We start from the raw sequence: 19,116 nt of genomic DNA, 5'->3' as shown, positions 1-19,116 counted from the left end.
CCAATTTAATAAAAGCATGTGGCTTATTCCTGGGTCTGTGTGTGCTATTCCTCTTGCTTGGCTACCTGTGGTATTGATTACAGCACAAGCTACAGTAAGGCGCAAGGTTGTGTCAGAGTGCAAAACTACCCTCTTCTATCACAGACATTTTCACTTCCCGTCAGTCTGTACAATATCCTGTCGTCGCCTGACACATTGCTAGTAGATCTATCATCAGCTTTTGACTTTGGTGGTCCCATTAATTTATTGCAATACTAATGAATACTGGTGACCTATTTTTTATGACAACCAATATCTAACAATAGTTGATGGAAATACTGTGAGAATATCTTGTATAAATATGAGACAGTTCAGACAATGTCTCATAACTTTGGTATTTACCCACTGTTTAGTTTTGATACTGTGTATATAAAATTAACACCATATCTATTACTGCCTTGGCATGGTTCTTGCAGCGTTGGAGGGAAAATAGCATCACATTCTCACATTTCCTCCTGATTTTTTCAAGCAGTTAGATACAAGAGAGAATTAAATCTTAAAACCATCCATTGGAAGATGAAGGGCCCTCTAACCTAATGACACTGTTTAATTGTGTGAATTAGAATGCATGTTTAAAAATTGCGTGTTGCTTGTGGCAAAACATCTTTATACATCAGAAATCTCTTTGAGGGATTCATTAAATGAATCTGTTTTTCTGACAAAAAAATGGATTGCCATGTTTGAAGCAAAAATCATCTTTGCCACATAGTTGCAAAAAGTAATCCAAAGGCAAATGATAATTGTCATTTTTTAATAGCCGAATATTGGCTTGCTCGATGTTATCATCCCCACCTGTCTATTAGTAAAATAATTGACAGGCATGCATCTAATCAAATTTGTGGCATTGGACCTGAGCTGTCTACTGCCATGCAAAATTCCTGGAGCTTTGAAAGCTTCTTTGGATCATCCATTTTTAGCAGCCAAACTCTGCATATGTTATTTGTATATAACATGGCAAAGTGTTGCCAGCTTTCCCTTAGCAGTATTAAATCACAAGAGCCTGATTCACTTACATTAGCCAAGGTTGAAACTAATTTCCATCGTTGTTTGTTGCAGAGGTACGCAGACAGTGTTTTCAGTGAGACCCCTTGGTCAGCGAAATGGGCGCCAAATTGAGTGTAGTGCTCTAGTGGCAGGAAACTTTTACTGTTCCAAAGGTGAAGCAACAGCCACACTATAATGCGGTCATGACCCCAGAAAAGACCAACAACATATCTATTACACTGGACAACAAAGATATTGCTTCTTGAATACCTTTAGGTGTATCTTATGAATTTTGGGCTACTGATCATGAAGATCACCATGAGATTTCCCTAACATGCACTATTTTTTGAAATCACTTATGTTTACTATTTCAATTCATAATTCAAGTGAATTAAAATGTTGCCTACAATGTAAGCTGGAAAGTTTCCTATCTTGTCCAGGCATGTTTGGGCATGCTTAGGCAGAGTGGCTGCTGCATGGCAGGATGGGTTTTAGTAATAATTATTGGGTTCAGGACTGTAAGGATGGAATTTGCTATCACCAGGCACAAAAATTTCTATGAAGGATTTTGATATTTGAGACAGATGATTCCCAGAATAATTGATGCCAAGATTAAGGAAAGCATTTTTGTTGGTCCACAAATCAAACAGGTCATCAATGACAGGCAATTTGAAGAATTTCTAGTGGGATTGGAGAAAATCACATGGAAGGCATTCAAGGAAGTTGTTGAAATTTTTCTTGGCATCTACAGAGCACCAAACTACATGCAGCTGGTTGAAAGCATGCTTCAAGCATATAAAACCATGAAATGCAACATGTCACTAAAGATTCATTTTCTGCATTCCCATTTAGACTTCTTCCCTGTAAATCTTGGTGCTGTTAGTGACGAGCATGGTGAAAGGTTTCACCAGGACATTGTGATCATGGAGAAAATATACCAGGGCAACTGGAATCCAACAATGCTGATGAATTATTGTTGGACACAGGAAGAAGCTCCAGACACTGAGTACAAATGAAAAACATTAATAAAATATTTTAAACTTAAACTTAGTGGAACCATTGCAAAGCATCAGCACCATTATGCAATTAAACACATTATATTCAATAAAAGTTAATTTGTTGTTTCTCCAAATTCCTACGTGATACAAGTAGTCTGAAATTATATCAACCTATCATAAACAAAAGAAATTCTAAGGAACCAACACTTTTGAAAAAAATTAGTTGTCCAGTGTTTTTTGTATTTTTATAATAGAATTTCATTGTAAACATGCTATTACCTGAACTTATTGTGTCACTGTTCAAACATATTGGATCCCATGGGAGACTATTTTCCCTGTTCACACTGGACAACATTTCCTTCATACCATTGGAACTACCCTTACTTAAGTTGAAGACAGTGCAGACTAGGCTACTGTGGATCCATTATTTTGTATTAAGGTTCCCTTTTCTGTACTGGAAAAAGATTACGATTTACTTGAATAAAATGTGGTACTGTTTTTTAACATTCAGGACTTCCATTAGAGAATGGTAATGATTTTGCAGGATGCAGTGGAGATAGATAGATAGATACTTTATTCATCCCCATGGGGAAATTCAACTTTTTTCCAATGTCCCATACACTTGTTGTAGCAAAACTAATTACATACAATACTTAACTCAGTAAAAAATATGATATGCATCTAAATCACTATCTCAAAAAGCATTAATAATAGCTTTTAAAAAGTTCTTAAGTCCTGGCGGTTGAGTTGTAAAGCCTAATGGCATTGGGGAGTATTGACCTCTTCATCCTGTCTGAGGAGCATTGCATCGATAGTAACCTGTCGCTGAAACTGCTTCTCTGTCTCTGGATGGTGCTATGTAGAGGATGTTCAGAGTTTTCCATAATTGACCATAGCCTACTCAGCGCCCTTCGCTCAGCTACCGATGTTAAACTCTCCAGTACTTTGCCCACGACAGAGCCCGCCTTCCTTACCAGCTTATTAAGACGTGAGGCGTCCCTCTTCTTAATGCTTCTTCCCCAACACGCCACCACAAAGAAGAGGGCGCTCTCCACAACTGACCTATAGAACATCTTCAGCATCTCACTACAGACATTGAATGACGCCAACCTTCTAAGGAAGTACAGTCGACTCTGTGCCTTCCTGCACAAGGCATCTGTCTAGAGCACTGGGATTCTTCTTTCAGGAACTACCAGCAGGGGATGAGAAGACTAATAAAAAAAGAGAAAATTAGTTATGAGAATAAATCTTCTGAACAAACAGCAATAGCTTTTATGTATACTCCCAGTGGCCAAATTTTTAGGTACATCCTGACCTAATAAAGTGACCACTGAAGGTATGTTCATGGTCTTTTAATACTGTAGCCTATTCACATCAAGATATGAGGAGCTGTGTATTCAGAGATGTTCTTCTGTACATGACTATTGTAAGTCAAGTCAAGTCAAGTGAAGTTTAGTGTTATTTAACTACATACATGTATATAATGTATATAGAAACAAGACAACATTTCTTCAAACCAAGCTGTGACATGCATAACCCAGACAACACATGATAACTTATGAAAGTAAGAATAAAATTTACAGATGAATCACACATAAATAACAAACTAAATAATATTAAATATTGTAAGGTACAGAACAAATTACCCAGTGACACTTCGTATATGATGCGGCTGGAGTTTGGAAGCCCAGTGGCCTAGGGGAAAAAGCTGTATCTCATCCTGACCATTCTTGTTTCAATGCATTGTAGTCTCCTTCCTGATGGTAGAAAGTCAAAGTAGATGCTGGATGGATAGGTGGAATCCTGAATAATACTAAGGGCCCTGCATATGCAGCACTCCTGATAAAAGTCTCTGACAACTTGTCCTATGGTCCTTTCAGCTGTTCTCACAGTCCTTTGTAGAGACTTCAGGTCCGATGCTTGACTGCTCCCATACCAGATGGAGATGCAACTTGTCAGGGTGCTCTGAATGTTGCTCCTGTAAAACACAGTTAAGATGGGGTGGGGCCTTGCTTTCCCCAATCTTCTTAGGAAGGAGGCACTGCTGTACTCTCTTGTTCAGGGAGGAGATGTTAAGGGACCCGGTGAGGTCATCTGTGATGTAAATTCTCTAATCCAAGCAGTATCCTGGTAAATCTCCTCTGCACCCTCTCTAAAGCTTCATATTCTTCCTATAAAGAGGTGACCAGAACTGAACACAATACTCCAAATGTGCCCTAACTAGTGCTTTATAGAGCTGCAACTTTAGGTTATAGCTATTGAACTCCCCCATCCAATGAAGGCAATGCACCATATACTTTCTTACCTAATCTATCAACTTGTGCAGTAACTGTGAGGGATTGGATGTCACCCCCAAGATCCTCCCCACTGCTAAGAATCCTACCATAATTCTTATACTCTGTTCCAAAATGCAATAATTCACACTTCTCTGGATTGAACACCATTTGCCACATATCAGTCCAGGTCTGCAGCCTATCAATGTCACTGTGCTAACAACCTTATATACTGTCCATGACATCAACAACCTTCATGTCAACTGCAAACTTACTAACCAACCCTTCTACTTCTTCATCTATGTCCTTTATACAAATCACAAAGAGCAAGGGTCATACAAAAGATCACTGCGAAACAGCCTAGTCATGAACCTCCAGAGAGAATATGGTCCATCTACTACCACTCTCTGCCTTCTGAATCCAAGCAGCCACATTTTCCTGGATCCCATGTCCCCTGACTTTCTGGGTAAGCCTATCATTGGAAAATATGTCAAGTGCCGTACTAAAATCCATCTATAGCACATCCATCGATCTACCTTCATCATGTTCTAACAGCACCTAATTGTTACAGTTATGTGGAGTGTTGGTATGGCTGCACCTGGAATATGGAAAGCATTTCTGGTCTCCTTATTTACAAAAGTAGGAAGGTATCAAACAGTTATTGGGAAGATGTTGGATTCTATAATCATGAATAAATAGCTAATCATTTGGAGAAGCTTGATGTAGTTAAATCAGGTAAACATAGATTTATGGAAGGTAAATCATGTTTGACAAAGACAAAGATTCTGCAGATGCTAGAAATCCAGAGCATGACACGTAAAATGCTCAAGGAATTCAACAGGTAGGCAACATGTATGGAGAAGAATAAACAGTTCATGTTTAGGAGCAAGACCCTTCATCGGGACTGGAAAGGAAGGGGGATGAAGCCAGAATAAGAAAGAGAGGGGAAGGAGGGCAAGCTGGCAGATGATAGGTGAAATTGGGTGAAGGGGAAGATGGGGGGGGGGGGTGCGGTGGTGATGTGAGAAGAGATGAAAGGTGGAAGAGGTAAAGGACTGAAGAAGAAGGAACTTGATAGAAGAGGTGAGTTGACCATGGGAGAAGGGATACAGCAGGGGCACCAGAGGTAGGTGATGCACAGTATAGGAGAAAGGTAGGTGTAAGAGAAGAGCCAGAATAGAAAAAAATGGGAAGATAGAGGGGTGAGAAACTACCAGAAAGAAGTTAGAGAAATCGATATTCATGCCATCAGGCTACCCAGGTGGAATATGAGGTGTTGCTTCTTCAACCTAAGAATTGTTGGAGCTCTACAGGGATGTAAGGAACAGAGCCGATAGAAAGGATATGTGAATGTGGTGTACTTAGATTTTCAGAACATGTTTGAGAATGTACCACATAAAAGGTTGATTCACAAGATAAACACTCACAGTGAAGACTAGTTATCACAACATTATAAAAAAAGGAAGGGGAAGAAGCCAGAATATAAAGGTAGGGGAAGGAGAACAAGCTGGAAGGTGATAGGAGAAACCAGGTGAAGGGGAAGGTGGGTTGGGTCCTATACAGACTAGAAAATTGCAACTATTCAGTGCATCAGAGTTCAATCCTCGGTCTCAGTTATTTATATTATAGCAATAATGAATTGGAGGAAGAGGCACAGAGCTTGGTGATGACATAAACTGATGAGAGGACATGTTGCTATGAGGATATTTGGAACTTGCAACAGGATAAAGATAAGCTGACTGTATGAGCAAAGGCTTGGCAAGCGAAAGTTAACATAGGAAATTGTGAGATCATGCACTACAACAGGAGGAATCAAAATGTAGTCTGTTATCTAAATGATGGGAGATTAAAAACAAGTGAAGAATTGAGGAATGTTCTTGTGCATGAACTACAGAAGATTACTAAGTCGGTACAAGATATCACTAAAAGGGTAGATGGCATATTATTCCTTATTGTTTAAGGAATGTTTAAGGAGCGTGATGTTTAGACATACTGTTGTGTGAGGTTGCATTTGCAGTAACAGAGAGCAGTTTTGGTTCCCTTATTTAAGGAATGACTTAGTAGCATTGGAGTAAGTCCAGAAGAGATTCATTGGACTATTTCCTGGAATATCCTATCACAAACAGCCTAATAAGTTAGGCCTGTGTTCTTTCAAATTTAGAAGAATGAGGGCAAGTGAGTATCAAATGAGAGTATCAAATAGATTCAAGTTATGGAATTAGAAATTTTAAACTGAGGTGTATAAGAATTTGTTCTCACAGAAGGAGGTGGATCGCTGGAATTCTGTATCCTGGAGGACTGTGGATGCAAGATCACCGGAGTTATTTAAAGAGGAGACTGATAGATTGTTAAAGGACCATAATGGAGTGATGTTTTTGAATGGGCACAGAAGAGAAGTTGGGCCAAGAGAGAGAGCAGGCATGATCATATTAATTGGTGGTGCTGAGTTCAGGGGTCAGGTATTCCTGTTTTCATCAGTTCTTGCAGATTCCTGTGTTCTTATTTTTTTGGCATTTGTTATGAATTTCTAGTGTTGTAAGTGGTAATGGTCTTTTACCTGAAGTAATTTCAATTGGTTTCTGCCTTTAAGTCTCGGGTTTCAGTGTACTTATTGAATAGTATGTTGTGCAATCTTATGACAGTTGTCTAGTCTGATTCGCTTATGTAAATTGTGTCATAGTCGACTGCTTTGCCAATAAGCCAGAAAAAGTCAAAGCTTTCTGTCACTAATAGTGTTAGTGCTTAATTCTGCATGCAGAAAGCTACTTGATGTGAATCAAAGGTTTCTTTTCTGCATTTAGCAGCATTTGTCAGAAGCAATAGAAGTAATTTAAGTGATATTTCAAAATAGGTTTGAGTTAATGTCTGCAAGGAATAATTGCCTTTTGTTCTGTAGCAGAGGGACAGATTGTTTAAGCACAGCCTGTGATCTGCCATTTTCCGCCTCAGACATTTAATATCTCCCCAAACATTTAAACGATCAGCTAACTTGATTTATAACTGTTGAGATAGCGCAAAATTAAAAATTAATTAATTTGAATGAATTTGTAATCAAGTGGACAGGGCTGAGCTATAGTTATGCTAATAGGTCTATTCTGTGCACACTTGCAGCCAGCTGATCCCCAGAATAGGTGACAGCTGCGACGTGCGTAACTGACAAATGGAACTCAGCACAGGGGAAGGGTCAGTCGTTTGTCTCCAGGTCTCCTGGGCTCCAACTTCAAGTGGGTTAAAGTCTCCCTGACTGCCTCACAGTCAAAAGAAGAGAGAGACTTTCGACTCCCACTTCTTGACAATCCAATAGGTCGGAAGGTCAGTCAATAAGCTGAAGATGGACCAATCGATAGAATGCCTTTGTAACTAAGCTGAAAGAACTGTACAGCAGTGCTGGTGTCCATTTCTATTCAGAGCAGCCCTTGCTCAGTACTGATTGCTGGTGCCGATTGTACGCTATGCTAATTGCAAAATCCCCATTGAAGGAGAGAAATCCCGGCCTGTGAACTTTTTTCCCTCCAGTCTGCAGTCATCACTATTAATAGCAGTAAATGCATTCACAGCAACTTATAGAGCGGGAGAAATTGATTCTTGACAGGTTATTTATGCATTCCAAAGTTTATTTCTTTACTGTCTGCGCTCTTGTCTGCATTGCCCTTGTTATATATAAATGTATATACACTCAGTGGGCACGTTATTAAGTACCTCCTGTGGCCATGGGGTGTATATTCACGACCTTCTGCTGCTGTAGCCCATCCACTTCATGGTACAACATGTGTGTTCAGAAGTGCCCTTCCGCACCCCACCATTGGAACGTGTGGTTATTTGAGCTACTGTTGCCTTCCTGTCAGCTTGAACCAGTCAGTCCATTCCCCTCTTAACTCTCCCATTAATGAGGCATTTTCACCCACAGACTAGATCCCGCTCACTGGATTTTTTTTTGTTTCTCGCACCACTCTCTGTAAAGTCTAGAGACTGTTGTGCATGAAAATCCCGGGAGATCTCATGTGGATAGGGTGGTGAAGAAAGCTTTTGGTATGCTGGCCTTGAGTATAGGAGTTGGGATGTAAGTTAAAATTGTACAAGGCATTGGTAAGGCCGAATTTGGAGTATTATGTACAGTTCTGGTCACCGAATTATAGGAAAGATGTCAACAAAATAGAGAGAGTACTGAGACGATTTACTAGAATGTTACCTGGGTTTCAGCACCTAAGTTACAGGGAAAGGCTGAACAAGTTAGGTCTTTATTCTTTGGAGCGTAGAAGGTTGAGGGGGGACTTGATAGAGGTATTTAAAATAATGAGGGGGATAGATCGAGTTGACATGGATAGGCTTTTTCCATTGAGAGTAGGGGAGATTCAAACAAGAGGACATGATTTGAGAGTTAGGGGGCAAAAGTTTAAGGGTAACACGAGGGGGAACTTCTTTACTCAGAGAGTGGTAGCTGTGTGGAACGAGCTTCCAGTAGAAGTGGTAGAGGCAGGCTCGGTATTGTCATTTAAAGTAAAATTGGATAGGTATATGGACAGGAAAGGAATGGAGGGTTATGGGCTGAGTGCGGGTCAGTGGGACTAGGTGAGTGTAAGCGTCGGCACGGACTAGAAGGGCCGAGATGGCCTGTTTCCGTGCTGTAATTGTTATATGGTTATATGGTCAGCAGTTTCTCAGACACTCAAACCACATTGTCTGGCATCAACGATCAAAGTCACTTAGATCATATTTCCTCTCCATTCTGATATTTGTTCTGAACAACTGAACCTTATGACCATGCCTGCATGCTTTTATGCATTGAGTTGCTGTCACATGATTTGGCAGATTAGATATTTGCATTAAAGAGCAGGTGTACAGGTCTACCTAATAAAATGGACACAGAGTGTATAGAAATGTAGGTATTTTGGCAATTATAGATACAAAATTCTGAATAGCCTCTTTCTGTGCTTTAAATGAATATGATGTCATATCTCTCCTTGAGAGACATGTGATCTATTGAGAACAGACCATGTGTGCATTCCCCAGGTCTGATCTCAGGGATACAAAGGAACCCTAGGAGCAGTGGAGGGAGCACAGAAAAACACCAGAAGATTAGTATTGGTGCCAGGGAAGACAGAAGAACTGAAATGTTCATTGCTGAAAGAAGCAAAGAAACAGATCTTACAATTGCACCTCTAAGAGAGCAAACAGGCTATAGCACTACAAGATGATGATTGACTGTGACTCAGCAAGCCACCTAGCTGTCCCATAAATGATAAACACAGGAGATTCTGCTGATGCTGGAAATCCAGAGTAAAACATAAAAAATGCTGGAAGAACTCAGCGGGTCAGGCAGCACCCGTGGAAGTGAATAAACATTTGATGTTTCGGGCCAGAACCTGTCATCAGATCTTTGCATCTAAGGTGAGGAATAAAGAGTCGATATTTTAGGCTGAGGTGAATGGTCTCAACCGGAAATGTTGGCTCTTCAGTCTTCTCCATAGATGCTGCCTCACCTATGGAGTTATTCCAACATTTAGTGTCCCATAATTGATATAGGGGAGAAAATGAATACGCTGCACAGAGCACCCGGCATTAACTCGGGTACTAGATTTGGGCATGGCAAGTGACTCCCTGATTAGTCATCCATGCAAAGTTCTCACAAACATCAGAGACTAGTATCTAAATTGAGAGTGCTTTCTCTCAGATGAATCAAGCAACAGTCTTACTCAAAGAATTATGGCTTACAGACAATGTGCCAGTCTCCTCCATCACAATCCCATTTACATCATGTCCCAAGGACAAGACAGACTTACTAGAAGCAGAGGCTCAGTGGCATACGAGCAGGAAAAGGAAGCCTTGGTAGCCTTAACATTGACTCCAAACCCCAAGAAGTCTATGTCATCCTATTAGAAATTAGTAGGGCAATCTCCTCCTGATTCTTATACACTGTCCACCTTCACCTGATGAATCAGTGCTCTTTTATATTTAGTCAACACCTAGAAGAAGTGCCAAAAGTGGAAAGGTGATAGAATAGTCATCATTGAGAGGAGCTTGGTAGCATCCTGACTTTGGACTGAGTCCTGTAGAATGTAATTGCCAGACTGGGTCTATATCAGCTAGATAGTGAGTCAGTATGAGGGATAAATCAACTTGGTCTTCACATCACCAACCTGTTTCTCCACGGTAGTATTGAAAGAGGTGACCTCTGCACAATAGTAATGGAACAAAGCCCCATCTTCATAGTAGGGGCACCCCTCATCATGTAGTGTGGCTCTTCAGTTGAGGTAAATTATATAGTCCACTTTACCCCATTCACTTCCATGAGCATTAACTAACAATAGTGTATCTTGACCAAGCCCGCAAAATCTACTACTAAGAAGAGCAAATGCTTCAGCACCTCTGAACACCACCCCCTGCAGATTGCCCTCCGAGCCACTCAACATACTGCCCTGGAAATATACAGCTGCTTCTTCATTTTCATTGGATTGAGTTTCTGGATCTCCCTATCCAACTGTTGCCAGAGCAACTGCTGCAGTTCAAGAAAGAAGCTTCACCACCATAGTGACACATAGAATATATTGGCCTTGCCAGTGACACAAAGATATTGAGAAACGTATTTCAAAAAGTTTGTAACAGATAATCAGAAAAGTTTTAAACATGATGTTTTAATATCTAAAAAAGCTCTGAAAGTAAAACAAAGGAACACATGGAAACATAGAACAGTAGAGCACAGGATTGGCCATTTGTTCCATGAAGTTGAGGAAACCTACCTAAACTTACTCTATGATCAATCTAACCCCTCCCTCCTACATAGCCCATAAACCTCCATTTTTCATTCATCCATGTGTCTGCCGAAGAGTCTATTAGGTCCTTCTAATCCATCAGCCTCAGTAACCACTACTGTCAGTACATGCCAGGCATTCACCTTTAAAAGTCCTACCACTGACATCTCCCCTAAGCTATCTTCCACTAATCTTAAAAGGATGTCCTCTTTTATAACCATATAATCATACAATAATTACAGCACAAAAACAGGCCATCTCGGTCCTTCTAGTCCGTGCCAAACGCTTACTCTCACCTAGTCCCACCGACCTGCACTCAGCCCGTAACCCTCCATTCCATTCCTGTCTTATATCAAAACTGCCTCTACCACTTCTACTGGAAGCTCATTCCACACAGCTACCACTCTCTGAGTAAAGAAATTCCCGCTCATGTTACCCCAAAACTTTTGCCCCCTAACTATCAACTCATGTCCTCTTGTTTGAATCTCTCCTACTCTCAATGGAAAAAGTCTATCCACATCAACTTGATCTATCCCCCTCATAATTTTAAATACCTCTATCAAGTCCCCCCTCAACCTTCTACGCTCCAAAGAATAAAGACCTAACTTGTTCAACCTTTCTCTGTAACTTAGGTGCTGAAACCCAGGTAACATTCTAGTAAATCTTCTCTGTACTCTCTCTATTTTGTTGATGTCCTTCCTATAATTCGGTGACCAGAACTGTACACAGTACTCCAAATTTGGCCTCACCAATGCCTTGTTCAATTTTAACATTACATCCCAACTCCTATACTCAATGCTCTGGTTTATAAAGGCCAGCATACCAAAAGCTTTCTTCACCACCCTATCCACATGAAATTCCACCTTCTGGGAACTATGCACCATTATTCCTAGATCACTCTGTTCTACTCCATTCTTCAATGCACTACCATTTACCATATATGTCCTATTTGGATTATTCCTACCAAAATGTAGCACCTCACACTTGTCAGCATTCAATCCCATCTGCCATCTTTCAGTCCACTCTTCTAACTGGCCTAAATCTCTCTGCAAGCTTTGAAAACCTACTTCATCATCCACAATGCCACCTATCTTAGTATCATCTGCATACTTACTAATCCAATTTACCACCCCATCATCCAGATCATTAATGTATGTGACGAACAACATTGGATCTAGTACAGATCTCTGAGGCACACCACTAGTCACAGGCCTCCAACCTGACAAACAGTTGTCCACCACTACTCTCTGACATCTCCCATCCAGCCACTGTTGAATCCATTTTACTACTTCAATATTAATACCTAACGATTGAACCTTCCACGTGGAACCTTGTCAAAGGCCTTACTGAAGTCCATATAGAAAATATCGACTGCTTTACCCTCGTCAACTTTCCTAGCAACCTCTTCAAAAAAATTCAATAAGATTTGTCAAACATGACCTTCCACACACAAATCCATGTTGATTGTTCCTAATCAGACCCTGTCTATCCAGATAATTATTTATACCATCTCTAAGAATACTTTCCATTAATTTATCCACCACTGACATCAAACTTACAGGCCTATAATTGCTAGGTTTACTCTTAGAACCCTTTTTAAACAATGTAACAACATGAGCAATACGCCAATCCTCTGGCACCATCCCCGTTTCTAATGACATTTGAAATATTTCTGTCAGAGCCCCTGCTATTTCTACACTAACTTCCCTCAAGGTCCTAGGGAATATTCTGTCAGGACCCAGAGATTTATCCACTTTTAAATTCCTTAAATTGCCTGTACTTCCTCCTCTTTAATCGTCATAGATTCCATAACTTCCCTACTTGTTTCCTTTACCTTACACAATTCAATATCCTTCTCTTTAGTTAATACCGAAGAAAAGAAATTGTTCAAAATCTCCCCCATCTCTTTTGGCTCCGCACATAGCTGTCCACTCTGATTCTCTAAGGGACCAATTTTATCCCTTACTATCCATTTTCTATTAATATAAATGTAGAAACCCTTTGGATTCATTTTAGAACCATATAAATTTTGATTTAGATTGCCATATATTTTAGCAATATTACCATCCATTCAAGTAGCACTTCATATTGTGCTGTTTATGCCTTAACAGAATCTGTGGTGACTTTCATTTGTATAGCAAAGTCTTTAGCACCCTATGTTGCTGCACAATGATGTAATGAGATCATCCTAGCACTGAGCAAAAGGATACATAACCAAGAACTTTAAAAAACCTGGTTACAGAGTTGTATTTAGGAGGAAACTGCTGGGAGCAAATTCCAGGGTTTAGGTCTCATTTGGCTGAAAGCATGGCTTCATAACATGAGACCTTAGAAGCAAAGGATGAGAAGACCTGGAGGATATTTGCAGGCACATAGTGTGCTATCATGAGCAGATCTGTCTATGTAAAAACAGCTGTTCAGCTAAACATAAATTTGTGATAAAATTACAGTCCAATCGACCCAAAGCATGCTCGACTGGGTGAGATCCTGTTACTTGGCACAAATACAGCTGAAAATACTTGTGGCAAAGAGTGCTATGCCAATAAATGTTGCAGCTAGGCTGGAGTACTGAGCTGTTAATTGGTGCTGTAAACTAATAATGATTTAAATCAGAATTTAGTCACACTTAACTGAAAGAAGAATAACAAAAATGTTCTCATTCTTTAATGTAATCAGATTGCTTAAAGCTACTGAAAATGTCCCTGTAAAATTATTCAGTGGGTGTTGAAGTGGTTATGAACTGTTCTGTTACATTGCTCATGCTGAAGCAGTTTCAGGCATGTAGAAGATATGCTATTAAAAGCAATAGAATGCTGAATGAAACACAGGGCAATGGGCAAACATTAAAACAACTGAAAATTCACAAATTTCGGACTCTGGCATCTACTTTTGTTCTGTGCTTCGGTCTCAGGAGAACATCCTCTGCCCCACACCTCCACGTCCCAGCATCCCTTCTCCACATCGTGACACATGCAGCTTTGTCTTTGCACAACTGAGCAGAGGTGATCTCCGTCACTAGCCCGTGATGAGTTCGTTGATCCCTGTTGTGGTTCGTATCCATGTATGTATTAGTGCCAGTGTGCTCATTTGGAGAGAAGGAGCAGCTGATGACCAGATATCAAAAGTAGGTCTGTCATGTCACATCAGATCACTGATTAATAACCTATGCGCATGACAAATTTGCACACCCTCATTCCTTGCCTTCTCCCCCTGGCCATCCCAGCAAACATTAGGTTGATTATCAACAGGATCTGCATTGAACTACCAAGTAATACGGAGCTGATTCTGAATGATGAGTTTCACATACTGTGTGCCTTAGGCCATCTTGCAGTCTCTGAGGTGGCATTGACGTCAATGGGGCAGAAGAAGAGAGGAAATTGGGGAAGGGTGGACCGAGTAGGAGACAGTCTTGGTAGGAGAGCTGGGGAGACGGAGAGCTAGCCCTGGAGGAGTTCCTCCCACTGACTCTCCAGGTACTGAGGCCATATCCTCCGAGTCCTGTTTCAGTCCAACACCAGATGATAAGGATGAAAATGCCAGTTCCACCAGGTCATTCCAAAGATGGAAACAAGTATCCCATGTGACCCTAAGATCGCAACAAGTGCATGAACTGTTTCTGCTGCCCAAGGACATCTTCATACATTAGCTGTTGGCCATCCAATGGTGCAGGAACATCTCCAACCATCCATGAAACATGTTCACTATCTTCCTTTACTTCCAGTTGTTTCCACTTCAGTTGTATTATTTACCCTTGCTTTTGCCCTCCTCCTCACATACCCAATTTTGGAATGAGGTCTGAAAATCCATCCTCGTGTGAGGCAGCCACCTATCAAGATTCAAGAATTGTCCTTCAGTTGACGAGTGTAAAGGAGAACAAAACTATTGCTACTCTGGATCTGATGCAGCATAAAAAACACACTAAGCATAAAGTACACATTAAAAACACCAAACACACAATACGTACAACTAAAAAAAATCCCTAGAAAACACAACATACCTGTTATATGCATAGACTGATTATATGTACATAAAGTGACATTAGGTGATGTGTATTTAGTAGGGTGGGTTAATGGATGGGAGTGTTGATCAGCCTGACAGTTTGGGGGAAGTAACTGTTTTTGAGTCTAGTGGTCCTTGCGTGGATGCTATGTAGCCTTTTCCTTGATAGGAGAGGGACAAGCAGCCCACCTGATAACATCATCAACAGAAATTCTGTAGATGTTGGATATGCAGAGTAACATATACAAAATGCTGGAGGAACTCAGCATCTATGGAAAGGAATAAACAGTCGAGACCCTTCATCGCGACCATAAGACAAGACAGAGGAGCAGAATTTGGCCATTTAGCCCATCGAGTCTGCTCTGCCATTCCACTATGGCTTTTCCCAGATCCCACTCAACCCCATATACCTGCCTTCTTGCCATACCCTTTGATGCCCTGACCAATCAGGAAACTATCAACTTGTGCCTTAAATCTACACACAGACTTGCTCTCCGCCGCAGTCAGTGGCAGAGCATTCCACAGATTCTCTACTCTCTGGCTATAAAAAAAATCCTCCTTTTTTTCTGTTCTAAAAGGTCACCCCTCAATTTTGAGGCTGTGTCCTCTAGTTTTGGATACCTCCACCATAGGAAATCTCTTCTCCACACCCACCTTATCTAGTTGTTTCAACATTTGGTAGGTTTCAATAAGACCCCCCTGTATTCTTCTAAATTCCAGAGAGTACAGGCCCAAACCTGCCAAATGCTCCTCATACGTTAACCCCTTCATTCCTAGAATCATCCTCGTGAACCTCCTCTGAACTCTGTCCAATGACATCACAATCTTTCTGAAAAATGGGGCCCAAAGCTGTTGATAATATTCCAAGTGCGGCCTGACTCGTGTCTCATAAAGCCTCAGCATTATCTCCTTGCTTTTATATTCTATAACCCCTTGAAATAAATGCCAACATTGCATTTGCCTTCTTTAACACAGACTTAACCTGTATATTAACCTTCTGGGAGTCTTGCACAAGGACTCCCCCTAAGTCCCTTTGCACCTCTGATGTTTGCACCTTCTCCCCATTCAGATAATAGTCCGCACTATTGTTCCTTTTACCAAAATGCATTATCATACATTTTCCAACTCTGTATTCCATCTGCCACATTTTTGCTCATTCTTCCAATTTTTCTAAGTCCTGCTGCAATCACATGTCTTCCTCAGCACTACCTACCCCTCCACCTACCTTCATTGCCACAAAGCCATCAATTTCATTATCTAAATCATTGACAAACAATGTGAAAAGTGGCAGTCCCAATACTGACCCCTGAGGAACACCACTAGACACTGGCAGCCAACCAGAAAAGGCTCCTTTCGTTCCCACTCGCTGCCTCCTGCCTGTCAGCCATTCCTCTGTCCGTGCCAGTATCTCTCCTGTAACGCCACAGGATTTTATCTTGTTAAGCAGCTGGAAAGGAAAGGAGAAGAAGCCAGAGCACAGAGGTTGGGGAAGGGAAGGGGTATGAGCTAGAAGGTCAGAGGTGAAGCCAGGTGAGGGGGAAGGTAGGTGGTCAGGGGAGGGGATGAAATGAGAAGCTGGGAGGTGACAAGTGGAAAAGGTAAAGGGCTGAAGGAGAAGGAAATTGATAGGAGAGGAAAGTGGACAACGGGAATGACAGCATCAGCCCTGTGCAAATAGCCACCGTCAGTCACAAATTCGGGGATAGTTAGTCACCCCAGTTTTCTAATTCAGATCCACACTGCCATTGAGCAAGTATCTGCCAGAAAATAAATGAAATAAAATCTGTTTTCTGGTAATAATTCAGTATATTAAATATGCTTGAGAACTCAGTATATTTCCGTGCTTTTATTTCAACTCATTAATAATTTACAATATCATTTTAAATTCAGATATGAGTAATAGGTTGCTGCCAGCCACCCAATTAGAGCGCATTGGTTTTACTTGGCCATCAACTAACAAAGGTTTATTGATAGAGTGAGCTATTAATTAGGGCTTACCTTGTGCGAACTCATGGGTCAGGTAACACAAACAGAACATTACCTTGGTCATGGAGCCTTTGGGAAATACACAGCAGCTGAATGCTCCCTCTCAAAAGGCTTCAAGCAAGCATTATCTAACAGATTGTGAGCATTAGCATGAGAATGCATAAACAAATATGCTTTTGAGGACTTAAGCTTCCCTACGCAGAACAAGGGGGAGAAATTGTTGATTTTCTTCCCCTGTCTGTCCTTTGAAGGAGTGGGGCCAATGACAAGCAGCCAGAGACCTTCAGTGGAGATGAAGAGTGAACTCCAGGATAGACAGCCTGTCTGTATCTCCGTGACAGGGGTGTGGGGAAACGCTTCTCAAATTGAATAAGAGATCAATAGGAAAACTAGTGGATATTGAAGAGTAGACTGGGGCACATTGTCATCTTGTCTTGCTATCCGTTCAATGGTTCCTACAAATCAAAATACTCCACCAGTGACAAGTGATGCTTCTATTCCAAGCAACCAGGGATGAATTGATATGAATCTCCCTCAAACAATCCAAGACTAATCATAGATGGTAAAGCATGCCTTGAAAATCATTTACAGGCAAAGGAAGAGTTAAAAATAACGCTGTAAAATTAATAATATATTGCATTATTCTTCTAACTGAGATACTAGCCTCTTTAAAATAAAGTGCAGTAATTAAGGATGTCAATGAACAGTGGAATTTTCAGATGAATATTCCGTGCATTTATTACCAGTGCCTGTCAGCATCATGTCAAGGTCATCATGTTTTGTTAACACTATCTGCTGTTCCTTTCAAGCACAATACATATTAATCAGTGGGACAGATCCAGAGCAGATCTGACAGCTCAGATCTGGCCATCTATGAGGTGCAGAGTTCTATCCTACCACGGTGTGTACCTATTCGCCAGTCAGATCCCTTATTGTAACAATTTCATCAAGTCAGGGGATGAAGTCTGACCAAAGAGGAGTGCAGAAGAGCGTACCAGGAGTAACACCAACCATACTTAACCTGGCAAAATTATAGCACGGGATTGCACGCATTCTGTACTGTGGAACAGAGAAAGCTAAGCAAACCTTATGTAGTATTGCGCTGGCCAGTGGGTTAGTGCTATCGGCACCAGACTTCAAGGCAAATGGTCCTGGGTTCGATTCTGGCCGGCTCCTTACAGGATTTCCATCCCTGCTGGACTGAGCATTTCAGCATCATTAAAAAAAAAGACAAATGCTAAGGAAATGGCAAAATTGGCACCTGATGCACCATCAGGAAGGAACAACATATATATATTGTTTGTATAAATATGCATTCTTGCTTCTCTAATATAATTCATTGCAGGTTTTCTATACATAAATACAAGAATTGCGTATGCCATCATGATACCACATGATATGTGCACGCCCGGCTTAAAGTAAGCTCGAAGTTAGGCCTGCATTGTACTCCCCTGCCTTCCTTTGAACTGGTTTAATGTTCTGAAGTTACAAAACATAACATGAGTTATGAGTGGTGATGGGCAATTAAACAGCAATGGTAGAAGGAGGAGGACTGTGTCCACTCTGGCAAAGCCCAGCATGTGTAAGCAGTAGAAATAATCCATCTTCATTTCTTTAGCAAGCATTGCTGATTGTATAACGGAAGACAATGGTCAAGCATGAAAGTAGAAAAATATACATTTGCGGGCTGTGATAGTCAGCCACTAAATCTCTAACATGGCCTTGTACTTCTTGAGTGTCCCAGAGTGTAAGGATACAAATACCGTATATTTGTTCTTTGGCTTGTTGGCCCTAAAACTGGCTATCATTATGGGGTAGTTCTCAAAGTTGCTGTTCATCCTCTGCTGCTGAATGCAGCCTTCAGGTAGGAATGTCAATGATGATTGAACATTGGGTCTGAGGCAATCACAAATGAAGGCAAGCAGTGAGTATTTTGATCCCCTCCCACAGGTTGTAAGGGAGAGGACGTGGTTGGTGGTTAATCCATTTCATCATTTGATTATGTCATGCAGTGTCACTATGCTAATCTAATTTATAAAAGCTATTTAGGGACACAAAAGATTAATAAAAGGCACCAATTCCACTCTT

General features: G+C 40.9%; 1 protein-coding gene across 3 annotated transcripts in view; it reads left to right on the top strand.

Moving 5' to 3' along the window:
* The window catches only part of epha3 (eph receptor A3), a 272,018-nt gene that overhangs the window by 82,475 nt on the left and 170,427 nt on the right, over positions 1-19,116 (top strand). The gene's annotated exons all lie outside the window — the stretch shown is intronic.

This window comes from Hemitrygon akajei, chromosome 5, assembly GCF_048418815.1.
Source record: "Hemitrygon akajei chromosome 5, sHemAka1.3, whole genome shotgun sequence".
Classification (NCBI taxonomy): domain Eukaryota; kingdom Metazoa; phylum Chordata; class Chondrichthyes; order Myliobatiformes; family Dasyatidae; genus Hemitrygon; species Hemitrygon akajei.
The sequence above is the reverse complement of the archived record's forward strand: the minus strand, read 5'-3'. Positions and strand labels throughout refer to the sequence as shown.